Source organism: Nicotiana tabacum, chromosome 13 (genome assembly GCF_000715075.1).
Source record: "Nicotiana tabacum cultivar K326 chromosome 13, ASM71507v2, whole genome shotgun sequence".
Classification (NCBI taxonomy): Eukaryota; Viridiplantae; Streptophyta; class Magnoliopsida; order Solanales; family Solanaceae; genus Nicotiana; species Nicotiana tabacum.
This window is the reverse complement of record NC_134092.1, coordinates 15,785,735-15,794,831: the sequence shown is the minus strand read 5'-3', so window position 1 is coordinate 15,794,831 and position 9,097 is coordinate 15,785,735.

The window sequence follows — 9,097 nt, the reverse complement described above, 5'->3', positions numbered from 1 at the left end:
CTTTATGCAAGTAGAGAGGTTGTTTCTGATAGATATTCGGCTCAAAGTTATCATGTATAAACACAAACGCTATATTTTTAGGAGTCTGAAACCAAAGTGTGGTTCTTTTGGACTCAAAAGACATAAATGGGTAAAAATAAAACTATGTACCATTTTATATATAGCGCGATTATTCACCGCACTATACCATAACGACACGTTTGTCCGTTAAGGTATAGCGCGGTGAATAACCGCACTATATATAAAATGTCCTGCCCATAAATAATTCTTATGCACTTAACTGACCACCAATAATGCATATGGGTATAGCGCTTATTACGTATGGGCTAAATATATAACGCCTACTATGCATGCACTATACTTCAATTTTTGTACCCCCCGTCTGGTTTTTTTCTTATTTAAGGAGTTCCAGAATTAGGTAAAAATTCATTCTGTATCATTCAGGTCTTCCAAAATATTTGTTCGTTAAGTTATTTTGCATTTTGTCATAATGTCTGAATAGTAAAAAATTAGGGTTTCATTATATTGGGGGAGGGGGGGAGGGGGAGTTGAGGTTGTGATGGAGAATAAATCAGTACGCTATAGTTGTTCACCACAGTTTCATGTTAAGTTTTCACTTATAAAGGAGTACGATAGATTGGTATCGTTGTTATGTAAAATAATGAGTGTGAGCAAACGTTCAGTGAATATTAAAGTAACCGGAAGATATCTGTAACCGTATGAGTGTGAGCAAACGTTCAATTTTCCTTTGTTTTACGATGTTTATTTTTATGTATTGAATGTGTATTAACACTCATATATTTCACAGGGGGTACCGACCAGATATGAATTTTACAAGTTATGAACCAATGGATAGTCGAAATATGCCTAGTTTTGATATGTTGAATCATGGTGGTCCATTCGGGAGTCATCATCAATAGGATAATGTGCATGATGGTAGGCTATAATCTAATATTTTAGTCGCTTATTGCACTCTAATTTACTGCACTTTAATTAGAGTGTTTCGGTTTCTTTTGATTGAAATTTTTAAAGTCGAAAAAAAAATTATAATTTTCTTTAGGTAGTATAATAAATTTCACTTTGTTTTCTTTGTGCCGCGGTTCTTTTTCAAGGGTTTTATTTGAACCAGGTGTAGTTAATTTTTTTTTAGAAGTAGAAAACCTTGTGTTGTGATTTTAAATGAAAGCAATATCTCTCGACTTCATTATACCTTGAGAATAACAAGTGCTTTAGTTGTGACGCTTAGGCTCAGTTTTTGACTCTTGTATAAGCACCTTAAATTGTACGATCTTAACTTTGCTTAACTACTTTAATTAGAGTGTCTTGATGAGTCCGATTCTGAGTGAGTTATGTGCCATGTGTGTGTAAGGTTTTGTATTATTCTGTGCATTGCATTTGATGTCTAGAACTTACCCCGTGTATTTGCAAAGTGAAATAGTAGTTTTATTCAGTCTTGGAAGTGATATAGGCATTTCATTGTTGAGCCAGATATATGTGTTTACCCACAAAATTATTATGTATCATAGTTAACCCTCTTTGAGCCTATAATCTTGTTTTTTTGGCAACCACATTACAAGCCTTACCCTTTTGTTTGAATTGACCATCTATTTGAACCATTTACCTCTCGTGAACACTTGAAATTGTATGAACTTTGTAAAAGCTGAATTCTGGGGGTGGTTGGTTTGGCTTTTGAGTGGAACTATTGAACTAAGGAGAAATGTGCATTATTTTAAAAAAGAAAGAGCCACTAGAATTGAAAAAAAATAAATGTATGATTGTGAAAAATATTCCTTGATAGTGGTTACTTGATATAATTATGCTTAAAGAAGTTGGAAGTTAATGTATATTGATGTGAAGGTAGAGTATTGGTTTGACATAAGTGTGGGGTTTTGAATGAAATGTATGTATTAAAAGTGCTTAGTGAGGTGTAGTCACTCTTATATCTAAATGTATCCTACTAGTCCCGCATCCTACATTATAACTTATTAAAGTCCTATTTGATCCTTGACTGAATGAGCTCAATTAGTAGAGTAGTTCACTACAAGCAATCTTATGGTTCATCTTTTGTGGCATGTGAATATTGTCTCTGAGAGTGAGTGAATTCGTTCTATCTTGAGTTCCTAATTGTTCTTAATTTTTATTGTGTGTAGAACTACTCTTTTTTGTTGTGTGAGGGCACCTGATTCATGAAGGAAAGGTACTGTCGTTGACCTCTATGTCAGAGTAAGTGAGTAAGTTGTAAATAATGTGTGGTGCTTGTGAGTCAATTCTTGAGGTGAAGATGCTACACTATTGTGCTTAGTCTATTTTAAATATTCTTGGTATGATGAGTTATGAGAATTGTTTAAAAAGGTTGTGTCATTATGAAGTGTAGTTTGATGGTAGGCTATAATCTTATGTTTTAGTCGCTTATCGTACTCAAATTTACTGCACTTTAATTTAGTTGGAGCTTTAATCGCTAGTGTTTTACACTAATTGTGTGTTCTATGCCTTGTAGGAGTGATTCCGATCTATGTAGATGTTATGAAATGAATTCAAGTTATTCTGGAGCTTTGAAATTTGAATAAAAGCCCAAGGATTAAGTCGGGATCGAGTTCTGGGATCAACGGATGATAGTGGAACGAAATGAAGAATCGAGCAAGCATATTGTGCAGTGTCAAGTAAAATGTACATAACCTTTCGCTCCGAACTCCGTTTGGGCTTCACAATATATCATTGGAAAGATATTTAGAAGGAATACAACTTTCATGTTTTACATTTTTCCAAATTCCCAACTTACTACCCAGGTGCGCGACCAAGTGCGCGATCGCGCACCTGGGCGCGCACTTGGGCAGAACAATATGCAAAATGCGCGACCAAGTGCGCGAGCAGGTGCGCGATCGCGCATATCCTGTCCGGGAAAAGTGCCATTTCGCTAAGAAAGGGTAGATTCGTCCTGAATTTGTTTTGGGGGCGGATTAAATACCCCAAAACACCATTTGTGACACACTTTTGGACAGATTTCGACTTAGGGAAGCCAATGAGGCTAAGGAGGAGTTTGAAGAACACAAGTACAAGGATTTCATCATTCCTTCCTCACTCAAGATCCGGGTTAGGATTGTATTTATGTTTCTCTCTACTTTTATTTCATTTGTGAAGAACTTCTCCATGTCTATGGAGTAGAACCTTTTGGGTTTTGATGGATTTGGTGTATTGATGGTTGTTTATGGATTATAACTCTTTTTTTATGTATTAGAATCGTTTTTGGAAGATTTAATTATTGCATCTATGTTCACTTGTTCTTGTAATCAAAAGAGGCATAACTTGTGATATATTTACACTATATTATTGGTTGAGTTCATAGATTCTTCTAAATAATCGAAAGAGTCTAGTTGAATCCTTGATTAAATCTTGTTAGGAGGATAATCAAAAGAGGTTCTCCTAAAGACCAATCCATTACGAGTTCTTGCATATCTTCACCGAGCTTAAATTGGTTCATATTGTGAGGTTAGGACTTAATCGAGAGAGGAGTTTCTACTAAACATTTGTATTGATAATTAAGTGAATTCGAGAGACTCACTTGAACATTAGAAGTGAATTATCTAGAGTTAGATCCCGAACAATTATCTTGCTCCTATCCAATCAACCTATATTTTTTTCCATTGATAAATCCCTTGCTTACCTTTGTTGCGATTGTCATTAGTCAATAGCTGTAGATTTTAGATTATTAATTATATAAACCTTAACTGTTGATCCTCCTGAATATCAATCTAGCTACAAATTACAATAATATTGTTTAAATTCAATCCCCGTGTACACGATATTATACTATACTATCTTTGACTAGCGAGCACAATTTAAGTGTGTGTTTTGCGCTCATCAAATTTTGATGTCGTTGCCGGGGATTGGCAATCCATGGTGTTTGAAGTAGTTTGTAGTGCTAATTCAGGAATTAGCTTTTTATTTTTTTTCTTTTATTTTTAGTTTGTTTGGTTAACTTCTCTTCAAGATTCTTTTTGTTGAAGAAATCTTGAAGAGCATATTCTTGATACTGAACTCTAAATATTGTAAAGATCGAGTACAACCAGCTTAAGAAAATAGTTGAAGAGTTAGCAACTGAACACTATCAGCGGTCTGCTATGTGTTTTAAATGCGGTGAAAATCATATATGGGTTGATTGTCAAGCAGGTAGGTATTCTTCATACAACCAGCCTAAGAAAATGGTTGAAGAGTTAGCAGCTGAACACTGTCAGCAGTCTGCTCTGTGTTTTAAATGCGGTGGAAATCATCTATGGGTTGATTGTCAAGCAGGTAGGTATTCTTCTTATGGTTCATCTTTTGTCTCACTTTGTCTCTAGTCCGTACAAGTATAAGGATTCATATGGGTATAATTCTGACTCTGGTTGGGATGAATACCCTTATTATGACTGGAATGAAAGCGAAGTGAGACAACCACCTCAAGATTAGACTGGTAGTTTAGAAGAGCTTATGTACAAGTTCATAAATAAGGTGAAAGAGAGGTTTACACAAGATGATGAAGCCATTAACAACCTAACAATGCAAGTGAGTCAAATAATAAGTACATTTTCAAAAAGCCCATTGCATTGTGATGGTAAATATATGAAAGATATACCATGTGAAATTTATCCTACCCAAGACGATGAACATCTACAGAGAGAGTTTTCCACTCTGCAAGAGGACTCTTGTGCAACTGAGATAATTGAAGATGAGGCTTGGGTTGATTGTGCATCAATAAAAGAAGAGTTCAAATCCTTATCCACCTATCGACAACCACAATTTTTATTAGAAGAGAATGAAGAACAAATGGTATTGGACATATCAGAGAAACACTCACATGACCCTTCTTCTTCATTATCTTATTTTAACCTTGATCATGTGGATTTTGTTTTTAGGAATTTTCAGGAATATGCAGGGATTGATCTTGTAAATGAATGTAGAAACAAGTTAAGGATAATCCTACAAGAACAATCCTTCACTCAAAACGAGGCCAAGAAAGAAAGAAAAGAGCGGGTCTTTCAAAATCCCTAAAGGACTTTGGCCTGATGAGCTCCATAAATAATCCAGAGGAGCGAAATCAAAAAATGCATTCATATTTAGGGGTGGAGTTCACAAGTTCTCGGAAACGAAAAAAGTCCAGGGGAGTTTTCTTTACCTCTTGCTTTTTATTTTTGTGTCATAAGGACATGCCACAATTTAAAGTGTGGGGTGGAGATGTAAATATGTAATTAACTGTTGTTTTCATTTCTTGTGTGTGTTTTCGTTTGTTTTGATTGAAACTTTTAAAGTCGAAAAAGAATTATAATTTTCTTTAGGAAGTATAATAAATTCCCCTTGGTTTTTCTTTATGCCCCTGTTCTTTTCCAAGGGTTTTATATGAACCAGGTGTAGTTAATTTTTTTTAGGAGTAGAAAACCTTGTGCTGTGATTTTAAATGAAAGCAATATCTCTTGACTTCATTATGCCTTGAGAATAATAAGTTCTTAAGTTGTGACGCTTAGGCTCAGTTTTTGACTCTTGTATAAGCACCTTAAATTATACGATCTTAACTTTGCTTAACTACTTTGATTACAGTGTCTTGATGAGTCCAATTCTGAGTGAGTTATGTGCCGTGTGTGTGAGGTTTTGTGTTATTCGGTGCATAGCATTTGATGTCAAGAACTTGCCCCGCATATTTGCAAAGCGAAATAATAGTTTTATTCAGTCTTGGAAGTGATATAGGCGTTTCTTTGTTGAGCCAGATATATGTGTTTACCCACAAAATTGTTACGTATCATAGTTAACCCTCTTTGAGCCTATAATCTTATTTTTTTGGCAACCACATTACAAGCCTTACCCTTTTGTTTGAATTGACCATCTATTTGAACCATTTACCTCTCATGAGCACTTAAAATTGTATGAACTTTGTAAAAGCTGAAGTGTGGGGGTGGTTGGTTTGGCTTTTGAGTGGAACTATTGAACTAAGGAGAAAGGTGCATTATTTTGAAAAAGAAAGAGCCACTAGAATTAAAAAAATAAATAAATGTATGATTGTGAAAAATATTCCTTGATAGTGGTTACTTGATGTAATTGGGCTTAAAGAAGTTGGAAGTTAATATATATTGATGTGAAGGTGGAGTATTGGTTTGACATAAGTGTGGGATTTTGAATGAAATGTATGTATTAAAAGTTCTTAGGGAGGTGTAGTCACTCTTATATCTAAATGTATCCTACTCGTCCCGCATCCTACATTACAATCAATTAAAGTCCTACTTGATCCTTGACTGAATGAGCTCAATTAGTAGAGTAGTACACTACAGGCAATCTTATGGTTCATCTTTTGTGGCATGTGAATGTTGTCTCTGAGAGTGAGTAAATTCGCTCTATCTTGAGTTCCCAATTATTCTTAATTTTTATTGTGTGTGGAACCACTCTTTTTTGTTGTGTGAGGGCATTTGATTCATGAAGGAAAGGTACTGTCGTTGACCTCTATGTTAGAGTAAGTGAGTTAGTTGTGAATAATGTGTGGTGCTTGTGAGTCAATTCTTGAGATGAAGATGCTACACTACTGTTCTTAGTCTATTTTAAATATTCTTGGTATGATGAGTTATGAGAATTGTTTAAAAAGGTTGTGTCATTATGAAGTGTAGTTTGATGGTAGGCTATAATCTTATGTTTTAGTCGCTTATCGCACTCAAATTTACTGCACTTTAATTTAGTTGGAGCTTTAATCGCTAGTGTTTTACACTAATTGTGTGATCTATGCCTTGTAGGAGTGATTCCGATCTATGTACATGTTATGGAATGAATTCAACCTATTCTGGAGCTTTGAAGTCTGAATAAAAGCCCAAGGATTAAGTCGGGATCGAGTTCTGGGATCAACGGATGATAGTGGAACGAAACGAAGAATCGAGCAGGCATATTACGTAGTGTCAAGTAAAATGAACATAACGTTTCGCTCGGAACTCCATTTGGGCTTCACAATATATCATTGGAAAGATATTTGAAAGTGATACAACTTTCATGTTTTACATTTTCTCAAATTCCCATCTAACCACCCAGGTGCGCAACCAAGTGCGCGATCGCGTACCTGGACGCGCACTTGGGGCAAACCATCGTGCAAAATGTGAAACCAAGTGTGCGAGCAGGTGCGCGATCGCGCATATCCTGTCCGGGAAAAGTCCTATTTCTCTAAGAAAGGGTAGTTTTGTCCGAGATTTATTTTGGGGTGGATTAAATACCCCAAAACACCATTTGTGACACACTTTTGGACAGATTTTGACCTAGGGAGGCCAATGAGGCTAAGTAGGAGTTTGAAGAACACAAGCACAAGGATTTCATCATTCCTTCCTCACTCAAGATCTGTGTTTGGATTGTATTTATGTGTTCCTCTACTTTTATTTCATTTGTGAAGAATTTCTCCATGTCTATGGAGTAAAACCTTTTGGGTTTTGATCGGTTTGGTGTATTGATGGTTGTTTGTGGATTATAACTCTATTTTTATGTATTTGAATCGTTTTTGGAAGATTTAATTATTGCATCTATGTTCACTTGTTCTTTTATTCGAAAGAGGCATAACTTATGATATATTTACACTATATTGTTAGTTGAGTTCATAGATTCTTCTAAGTAATCGAAAGAGGCTAGTTGAATCCTTGATTAAACCTAGTTAGGAGGATAATCTAAAGAGGTTCTCCTAAAGACCAATCTATTACGAGTTCTTGCATATCTTCATCGAGCTTAAATTGGTTTATATTGTGAGGTTGAGATTTAATCGAGAGAGGAGTTTCTACTAAACATTTGTACTGATAATTAAGTGAATTCGAGAGACTCACTTAAACATTAGAAGTGAATTATATTGAGTTAGATCCCGAACAATTATCTTGAACCTATCCTATCAACCTATATTTTCTCCCATTGATAACTCCCTTACTTACCTTTGTTGCGTTTGTCATTAGTCAATAGCTGTAGATTTTAGATTATTAATTATATAAACCTCATCTGTTGATCCTCCTGAATAGCAATCTAGCTACAAACTACAATAATACTGTTTAAATCTAATCCCTATGGATACGATATTATACTATACTATCTTTAACTAGCAAGCACAATTTAAGTGTGTGCCTTGCGCTCATCAGTGCATCATGGGATATCAACACTTTATGATTTGTAAGTGAAGTGATACAGTTTATATGTAATGTTTTGATGAATTTGAGAAACTCATTATTTTATTGGTTGTGCAGTGAAAATGAGCAACTTGAAAGTCCTGTCCTTACTCAATTGCTCGAAGACAATATATTTAATCGGGATCTGCCAGATGCGCAGAGTCAGGAAGATGATAGTTATTATGACAACAATGTTGATGAGTTTGGAGATTACACACACCATCCTTGATGAGGGTGACGATGATGAGGACGAGAATGATGAACCTGATTTGACGAGGGAGCATGCTTCACCCCCAGTTAGACCAGGAGCGTACGAGTCCCATGTGTCGTTTTATTCAAGAGAGATTCCCTACCTTGATCAGTTTCCAAGTATGACGGATGTCGATGCCCTCACAAGGGATCTTGACAAAATTCGGACAACAATGTGGGATGAATCTAGAGCAACGGTGCTGTCAAAGGGCATGCTTTTTGCTGATAAAGCGTGCCTAAGTAGGGGGTACGAATGTACAACATAAAAGAGTATCGTGAGATCGTGGTTCATGAGTCATCTCCGGAAGTATACAAGGTTATTTTTCGTAGATAGTTTCAAGGTTGTAATTGGATGTTCCATGCGAGAAAGTTGAAAACAAATATGTGGATTGTGAGGAAATACATTGGCACGCACAATTGTGAAATGGACACATTCAGTGGGAATCATTTTAACTTGAATGTTGATTTGATTTCTCTTGTCTTGATTCTACACATTGAAGCGTCCATAAGCTACAAGATCAAAGAGTGTATAACATCTGTCCACCAGGTATATGGATGTACCATTACCAAAAAAGGCATTTCTCGGGCGTAAACGTGCTTTTGAAATTGTTTATGGTAACTGGGATGTCATTTACCGCTCTACCCAGGTACATGGCTGCATTGCAACACTTTAACCCCGGGACTGTTCTTAAATGAAAGCTTGAGTG